The sequence below is a fragment of the Oncorhynchus masou genome, unplaced genomic scaffold (assembly GCF_036934945.1).
Source record: "Oncorhynchus masou masou isolate Uvic2021 unplaced genomic scaffold, UVic_Omas_1.1 unplaced_scaffold_3346, whole genome shotgun sequence".
Classification (NCBI taxonomy): domain Eukaryota; kingdom Metazoa; phylum Chordata; class Actinopteri; order Salmoniformes; family Salmonidae; genus Oncorhynchus; species Oncorhynchus masou.
In genome coordinates, this window is record NW_027009759.1 from 15,001 (window position 1) to 25,000 (window position 10,000).

At 49.6% G+C, this 10,000-nt stretch overlaps 1 pseudogene; it reads right to left on the minus strand.

Annotated features, from left to right (window-relative positions):
* The window catches only part of LOC135534393 (ubiquitin-like modifier-activating enzyme 6), a 27,670-nt pseudogene that overhangs the window by 12,216 nt on the left and 5,454 nt on the right, over positions 1 to 10,000 (minus strand).

Consider the following 10,000-nt stretch of genomic DNA (forward strand, 5'->3'; position numbering starts at 1 on the left):
CACGGACAGAGGAGACACACGGACAGAGGAGAGACACGGACATAGGAGACACACGGACAGGGACACGGACAGAGACAGGGACACGGACAGAGACACACGGACAGAGGAGAGACACGGACAGAGGAGACACACGGACAGAGGAGACACACGGACAGAGGAGACACACGGACAGAGGAGAGACACGGACAGAGGAGAGACACGGACAGAGGAGACACACGGACAGGGACACGGACAGAGACAGGGACACGGACAGAGACACACGGACAGAGGAGAGACACGGACAGAGGAGAGACACGGACAGAGGAGACACACGGACAGGGACGCGGACAGAGACAGGGACACGGACAGAGACAGGGACACGGACAGAGACACACGGACAGAGAGACACGGACAGAGGAGACACGGACAGAGGAGACACGGACAGGGAGACACGGACAGAGAGACACGGACAGAGAGACACGGACAGAGACACGGACACGGACAGAGACACGGACACGGACAGAGACACGGACAGAGACACGGACAGAGACATTTAAGGAAAAGACCACTGCAAATTGTCTTTTGGTGTGTGTTTCATTCGTCCACTGTTGATATCAGCCCCAAAACAATCAGCAGGCAACTTGGTCAACATATAGAACATTAAAAATACAGAAAGTATCGGAAATGTGTATTTATTTACAATGACGGCCTAGGAACAGTGGGGTTAACTGGTCTAGGAACAGTGGGGTTAACTGGTCTAGGAACAGTGGGTTAACTGGTCTAGGAACAGTGGGGTTAACTGGTCTAGGAACAGTGGGGTTAACTGGTCTAGGAACAGTGGGGTTAACTGGTCTAGGAACTGTGGGGTTAACTGGTCTAGGAACTGTGGGTTAACTGGTCTAGGAACAGTGGGTTAACTGGTCTAGGAACAGTGGGGTTAACTGGTCTAGGAACAGTGGGGTTAACTGGTCTAGGAACAGTGGGGTTAACTGGTCTAGGAACAGTGGGTTAACTGGTCTAGGAACAGTGGGGTTAACTGGTCTAGGAACAGTGGGGTTAACTGGTCTAGGAACAGTGGGGTTAACTGGTCTAGGGAACAGTGGGTTAACTGGTCTAGGAACAGTGGGGTTAACTGGTCTAGGAACAGTGGGGTTAACTGGTCTAGGAACAGTGGGGTTAACTGGTCTAGGAACAGTGGGGTTAACTGGTCTAGGAACAGTGGGGTTAACTGGTCTAGGAACAGTGGGGTTAACTGGTCTAGGAACAGTGGGTTAACTGGTCTAGGAACAGTGGGGTTAACTGGTCTAGGAACAGTGGGTTAACTGGTCTAGGAACAGTGGGTTAACTGGTCTAGGAACAGCGGGTTAACTGGTCTAGGAACAGTGGAGTTAACTGGTCTAGGAACAGTGGGTTAACTGGTCTAGGAACAGTGGGGTTAACTGGTCTAGGAACAGTGGGTTAACTGGCCTAGGAACAGTGGGGTTAACTGGTCTAGGAACAGTGGGTTAACTGGTCTAGGAACAGTGGGGTTAACTGGTCTAGGAACAGTGGGTTAACTGGTCTAGGAACAGTGGGTTAACTGGCCTAGGAACAGTGGGGTTAACTGGTCTAGGAACAGTGGGTTAACTGGTCTAGGAACAGTGGGTTAACTGGTCTAGGAACAGTGGGTTAACTGGCCTAGGAACAGTGGGTTAACTGGCCTAGAAACAGTGGGTTAACTGGCCTAGAAACAGTGGGTTAACTGGCCTAGGAACAGTGGGTTAACTGGTCTAGGAACAGTGGGGTTAACTGGTCTAGGAACAGTGGGTTAACTGGTCTAGGAACAGTGGGTTAACTGGTCTAGGAACAGTGGGTTAACTGGTCTAGGAACAGTGGGGTTAACTGGTCTAGGAACAGTGGGTTAACTGCCTGTTCAGGGGCAGAACGACAGATTTTTACCTTGTCAACTCGGGGTTTGAACTCGCAACCTTCCGGTTACTAGTCCCAACGCTCTAACCACTAGGCTGTATGACACTGTATGAGGCAGTATGAGGCAATACGAGGCAGTACGAGGCAGTATGACACCATATGAAGCAGTATGAGGCAGTACGAGGCAGTACGAGGAAGTATGAGGAAGTATGACACCATATGAGGCAGTACGAGGCAATACGAGGCAGTACGAGGCAATACGAGGCAGTACGAGGAAGTATGAGGAAGTATGACATCATATGAGGCAGTACGAGGCAATACGAGGCAGTACCAGGCAATACGAGGCAGTACCAGGCAATACGAGGCAGTTCGAGGAAGTATGAGGAAGTATGACACCATATGAGGCAGTACGAGGCAATACGAGGCAGTACGAGGAAGTATGAGGAAGTATGACACCATATGAGGCAATACGAGGCAGTACGAGGCAGTACGAGGCAGTATGAGGCAATACGAGGCAGTACGAGGCAATACGAGGCAATACGAGGCAATACGAGGCGGTACGAGGCAGTACGAGGGAGTATGACACTGTACGAGGCAGTACGAGGCAGTACGACGGCAGTATGAGGCATGTGTTATGTCGTTTAATGAACGCGTACTGCGGTCGTGTCGTGGTCGTGTTACTTACGAAGCTGTACGTTCTGGGGGTTTTGACCAGCAGGAAGAAGCCTCCGTGTGCATAGGGCTGCAGAGAGGACGTGTCCCCTACGGTGAAACTGTAGGGGGAGAGGACTGACACAGACATTACAATCAGTGATACAACCTTCTCCTGCCTGTGACCTGTCATAGGACTGACACAGACATTACAATCAGTGATACAACCTTCTCCTGCCTGTGACCTGTCATAGGACTGACACAGACACACATTACAATCAGTGATACAACCTTCTCCTGCCTGTGACCTGTCATAGGACTGACACAGACACACATTACAATCAGTGACACAACCTTCTCCTGCCTGTGACCTGTCATAGGAGTGACACAGACACACATTACAATCAGTGATACAACCTTCTCCTGCCTGTGACCTGTCATAGGACTGACACAGACACACATTACAATCAGTGATACAACCTTCTCCTGCCTGTGACCTGTCATAGGACTGACACAGACACACATTACAATCAGTGATACAACCTTCTCCTGCCTGTGACCTGTCATAGGACTGACACAGACACACATTACAATCAGTGATACAACCTTCTCCTGCCTGTGACCTGTCATAGGACTGACACAGACACACATTACAATCAGTGATACAACCTTCTCCTGCCTGTGACCTGTCATAGGACTGACACAGACACACATTACAATCAGTGATACAACCTTCTCCTGCCTGTGACCTGTCATAGGAGTGACACAGACACACATTACAATCAGTGATACAACCTTCTCCTGCCTGTGACCTGTCATAGGACTGACACAGACACACATTACAATCAGTGATACAACCTTCTCCTGCCTGTGACCTGCCATAGGACTGACACAGACACACATTACAATCAGTGACACAACCTTCTCCTGCCTGTGACCTGTCATAGGACTGACACAGACACACATTACAATCAGTGATACAACCTTCTCCTGCCTGTGACCTGTCATAGGACTGACACAGACACACATTACAATCAGTGATACAACCTTCTCCCGCCTGTGACCTGTCATAGGACTGACACAGACACACATTACAATCAGTGATACAACCTTCTCCTGCCTGTGACCTGTCATAGGACTGACACAGACACACATTACAATCAGTGACACAACCTTCTCCTGCCTGTGACCTGTCATAGGAGTGACACAGACACACATTACAATCAGTGATACAACCTTCTCCTGCCTGTGACCTGTCATAGGAGTGACACAGACACACATTACAATCAGTGATACAACCTTCTCCTGCCTGTGACCTGTCATAGGAGTGACACAGACAAACATTACAATCAGTGATACAACCTTCTCCTGCCTGTGACCTGTCATAGGACTGACACAGACACACATTACAATCAGTGATACAACCTTCTCCTGCCTGTGACCTGTGATAGGACTGACACAGACACACATTACAATCAGTGACACAACCTTCTCCTGCCTGTGACCTGTCATAGGACTGACACAGACACACATTACAATCAGTGATACAACCTTCTCCTGCCTGTGACCTGTCATAGGACTGACACAGACACACGTTACAATCAGTGATACAACCTTCTCCTGCCTGTGACCTGTCATAGGACTGACACAGACACACATTACAATCAGTGATACAACCTTCTCCTGCCTGTGACCTGTCATAGGAGGACACAGACACACATTACAATCAGTGATACAACCTTCTCCTGCCTGTGACCTGTCATAGGACTGACACAGACACACATTACAATCAGTGATACAACCTTCTCCTGCCTGTGACCTGTCATAGGACTGACACAGACACACATTACAATCAGTGATACAACCTTCTCCTGCCTGTGACCTGTCATAGGAGTGACACAGACACACATTACAATCAGTGATACAACCTTCTCCTGCCTGTGACCTGTCATAGGACTGACACAGACACACATTACAATCAGTGATACAACCTTCTCCTGCCTGTGACCTGTCATAGGAGTGACACAGACACACATTACAATCAGTGATACAACCTTCTCCTGCCTGTGACCTGTCATAGGACTGACACAGACACACATTACAATCAGTGACACAACCTTCTCCTGCCTGTGACCTGTCATAGGACTGACACAGACACACATTACAATCAGTGATACAACCTTCTCCTGCCTGTGACCTGTCATAGGACTGACACAGACACACATTACAATCAGTGATACAACCTTCTCCTGCCTGTGACCTGTCATAGGACTGACACAGACACACATTACAATCAGTGATACAACCTTCTCCTGCCTGTGACCTGTCATAGGACTGTCACAGACACACATTACAATCAGTGATACAACCTTCTCCTGCCTGTGACCTGTCATAGGACTGACACAGACACACATTACAATCAGTGATACAACCTTCTCCTGCCTGTGACCTGTCATAGGACTGACACAGACACACATTACAATCAGTGATACAACCTTCTCCTGCCTGTGACCTGTCATAGGACTGACACAGACACACATTACAATCAGTGATACAACCTTCTCCTGCCTGTGACCTGTCATAGGACTGACACAGACACACATTACAATCAGTGATACAACCTCCTCCTGCCTGTGACCTGTCATAGGAGTGACACAGACACACATTACAATCAGTGATACAACCTTCTCCTGCCTGTGACCTGTCATAGGACTGACACAGACGCACATTACAATCAGTGATACAACCTTCTCCTGCCTGCGACCTGTCATAGGACTGACACAGACACACATTACAATCAGTGATACAACCTTCTCCTGCCTGTGACCTGTCATAGGACTGACACAGACACACATTACAATCAGTGACACAACCTTCTCCTGCCTGTGACCTGTCATAGGACTGACACAGACACACATTACAATCAGTGATACAACCTTCTCCTGCCTGTGACCTGTCATAGGACTGTCGCCTCAGCACCTGTGACCTGTGATTGGCCTGTCGTATCAGCACATGTGACCTGTGATTGGCCTGTCGATCAGTACCTGTGACCTGTCATAGGACTGTAAATATCAGCACCTGTGGCCTGTCATAAGCCTGTCGATCAGTACCTGTGACCTGTCGATCAGTACCTGTGATTGGCCTGTCGATCAGTACCTGTGGCCTGTCGTATCAGTACCTGTGATTGGCCTGTCGTATCAGTACCTGTGATTGGCCTGTCGTATCAGTACCTGTGACCTGTCGATCAGTAGCTGTGACCTGTCGATCAGTACCTGTGACCTGTCGATCAGTAGCTGTGACCTGTCGTATCAGTACCTGTGGCCTGTCGTATTAGTACCTGTGACCTGTCATAAGCCTGTCGTATCAGTACCTGTGGCCTGTCGTATCAGTACCTGTGACCTGTCGATCAGTAGCTGTGACCTGTCGATCAGTAGCTGTGACCTGTCGTATCAGTAGCTGTGACCTGTCGTATCAGTACCTGTGGCCTGTCGTATCAGTACCTGTGATTGGCCTGTCGTATCAGTACCTGTGACCTGTCGTATCAGTAGCTGTGACCTGTCGTATCAGTACCTGTGACCTGTCGATCAGTAGCTGTGACCTGTCGTATCAGTAGCTGTGACCTGTCGATCAGTAGCTGTGACCTGTCGTATCAGTAGCTGTGACCTGTCGTATCAGTAGCTGTGACCTGTCGTATCAGTACCTGTGACCTGTCGTATCAGTACCTGTGACCTGTCGATCAGTACCTGTGACCTGTCGTATCAGTACCTGTGGCCTGTCGTATCAGTAGCTGTGACCTGTCGTATCAGTAGCTGTGACCTGTCGTATCAGTACCTGTGACCTGTCGATCAGTAGCTGTGACCTGTCGATCAGTAGCTGTGACCTGTCGTATCAGTACCTGTGACCTGTCGATCAGTAGCTGTGACCTGTCGTATCAGTAGCTGTGACCTGTCGTATCAGTACCTGTGACCTGTCGTATCAGTAGCTGTGACCTGTCGATCAGTACCTGTGACCTGTCGATCAGTAGCTGTGACCTGTCGTATCAGTAGCTGTGACCTGTCGTATCAGTACCTGTGACCTGTCGTATCAGTACCTGTGATTGGCCTGTCGTATCAGTACCTGTGGCCTGTCGTATTAGTACCTGTGACCTGTCATAAGCCTGTCGTATCAGTACCTGTGACCTGTCGTATCAGTACCTGTGACCTGTCGTATCAGTACCTGTGACCTGTCATAGGCCTGTCGTATCAGTAGCTGTGACCTGTCGTATCAGTAGCTGTGACCTGTCGTATCAGTACCTGTGACCTGTCGTATCAGTACCTGTGACCTGTCGTATCAGTACCTGTGATTGGCCTGTCGTATCAGTACCTGTGATTGGCCTGTCGTATCAGTACCTGTGATTGGCCTGTCGTATCAGCACCTGTGACCTGTCGTATCAGTACCTGTGATTGGCCTGTCGATCAGTACCTGTGGCCTGTCGTATCAGTACCTGTGATTGGCCTGTCGATCAGTACCTGTGATTGGCCTGTCGTATCAGTACCTGTGACCTGTCGTATCAGTAGCTGTGACCTGTCGTATCAGTAGCTGTGACCTGTCGTATCAGTAGCTGTGACCTGTCGTATCAGTAGCTGTGACCTGTCGTATCAGTAGCTGTGACCTGTCGTATCAGTACCTGTGACCTGTCGTATCAGTACCTGTGACCTGTCGTATCAGTACCTGTGACCTGTCGTATCAGTAGCTGTGACCTGTCGTATCAGTACCTGTGACCTGTCGTATCAGTACCTGTGACCTGTCGTATCAGTAGCTGTGACCTGTCGTATCAGTAGCTGTGACCTGTCGTATCAGTAGCTGTGACCTGTTGTATCAGTACCTGTGACCTGTCGTATCAGTACCTGTGACCTGTCATAGGCCTGTCGTATCAGTACCTGTGACCTGTCGTATCAGTACCTGTGACCTGTCGCGCGGTGCCGTTGAGTGTGTCCATGCCGTTGACCTCTCTGAAGAGAACACTCTGTCCAGTCTGAGGCCGTGGGTCCTGCTGTCCATGCAGGTTACCACCCCTGGGTTACCCTACAGATCAGAGGTTAGAGGTCAGAGAGGAGGGTGTGTGTGTGTGTGTGCAGCGTGTGTGTACCTGTGTGATGTTCTGGATAAACATCTCCTTGGCTTCCCTCCAGTGGGGTCCGACACCTCAAACCGGTCCCGAAGTCACAGAACACTCTCGCACAGATCCCGTACGCGTGGCCGCATCCAATGAACTGCGAGGGAACGGAGACAGCATGCTTTTAGTTCCCGGGGGGGGGCAGACCAAATCATCTCTCCTGTCTCCTCACGTAGGAGGGGGTCTCTTCAACTTCCATGGATCTGATAGGACATGACCAGTAAACGGAAACTCCCTCTAGCCGATCCCTCCACCAATCCAATCACTTCAGGAGGAAGGACATGATTGGGACGCAGACTCTTAGGGCACTGCCCAAATTGCACTTTATTCCCTATATAGTGTACTACTATAGACCAGAGCCCTGTTCCCTATATAGTGGTACTACTATAGACTAGAGCCCTATTCCCTATATAGTGAACTACTAGTGACCAGAGCCCTATTCCCTATATAGTGAACTACTCGTGACCAGTGCCCTATTCCCTATATAGTGAACGACTAGTGACCAGAGCCCTATTCCCTATATAGTGAACTACTAGTGACCAGAGCCCTATTCCCTATATAGTGCACTACTTTAGACTAGAGCCCTATTCCCTATATAGTGAACTACTAGTGACCAGAGCCCTATTCCCTATCTAGTGAACTACTAGTGACCAGAGCCCTATTCCCTATCTAGTGAACTACTAGTGACCAGAGCCCTATTCCCTATATAGTGAACTACTAGTGACCAGAGCCCTATTCCCTATAGAGTGCACCCTGATAGGAGGGTCTCTATATGTAGAGGTCTTACCCTGATAGGAGGGTCTCTATATGTAGAGGTCTTACCCTGATAGGAGGGTCTCTAGAGGTCTTACCCTGATAGGAGGGTCTCTAGAGGTCTGACCCTGATAGGAGGGTCTATAGAGGTCTCACCCTGATAGGAGGGTCTCTATATGTAGAGGTCTGACCCTGATAGGAGGGTCTCTAGAGGTCTTACCCTGATAGGAGGGTCTCTAGAGGTCTTACCCTGATAGGAGGGTCTATAGAGGTCTGACCCTGATAGGAGGGTCTCTAGAGGTCTTACCCTGATAGGAGGGTCTCTATATGTAGAGGTCTCACCCTGATAGGAGGGTCTCTATATGTAGAGGTCTTACCCTGATAGGAGGGTCTCTAGAGGTCTTACCCTGATAGGAGGGTCTCTAGAGGTCTTACCCTGATAGGAGGGTCTATAGAGGTCTGACCCTGATAGGAGGGTCTCTATATGTAGAGGTCTTACCCTGATAGGAGGGTTCTAGAGGTCTGACCCTGATAGGAGGGTCTCTAGAGGTCTTACCCTGATAGGAGGGTCTCTAGAGGTCTTACCCTGATAGGAGGGTCTCTAGAGGTCTTACCCTGATAGGAGGGTCTCTAGAGGTCTTACCTGATAGGAGGGTCTCTATATGTAGAGGTCTTACCCTGATAGGAGGGTCTCTAGAGGTCTTACCCTGATAGGAGGGTCTCTAGAGGTCTTACCCTGATAGGAGGGCCTCTAGAGGTCTCACCCTGATAGGAGGGTCTCTATATGTAGGGGTCTCACCCTGATAGGAGGGTCTCTATATGTAGAGGTCTCACCCTGATAGGAGGGTCTCTAGAGGTCTGACCCTGATAGGAGGGTCTCTAGAGGTCTGACCCTGATAGGAGGGTCTCTAGAGGTCTGACCCTGATAGGAGGGTCTCTAGAGGTCTGACCCTGATAGGAGGGTCTCTAGAGGTCTCACCCTGATAGGAGGGTCTCTAGAGGTCTGACCCTGATAGGAGGGTCTCTATTGGTAGAGGTCTTACCCTGATAGGAGGGTCTATAGAGGTCTGACCCTGATAGGAGGGTCTCTAGAGGTCTGACCCTGATAGGAGGGTCTCTATTGGTAGAGGTCTTACCCTGATAGGAGGGTCGATAGAGGTCTTACCCTGATAGGAGGGTCTCTAGAGGTCTTACCCTGATAGGAGGGTCTCTAGAGGTCTTACCCTGATAGGAGGGTCTCTATATGTAGAGGTCTCACCCTGATAGGAGGGTCTCTATATGTAGAGGTCTTACCCTGATAGGAGGGTCTCTAGAGGTCTTACCCTGATAGGAGTGTCTATAGAGGTCTTACCCTGATAGGAGGGTCTCTAGAGGTCTTACCCTGATAGGAGGGTCTCTAGAGGTCTTACCCTGATAGGAGGGTCTCTAGAGGTCTTACCCTGATAGGAGGGTCTCTATATGTAGAGTTCTTACCCTGATAGGAGGGTCTCTAGAGGTCTTACCCTGATTGGAGGGTCTCTAGAGGTCTTACCCTGATAGGAGGGTCTCTAGAGG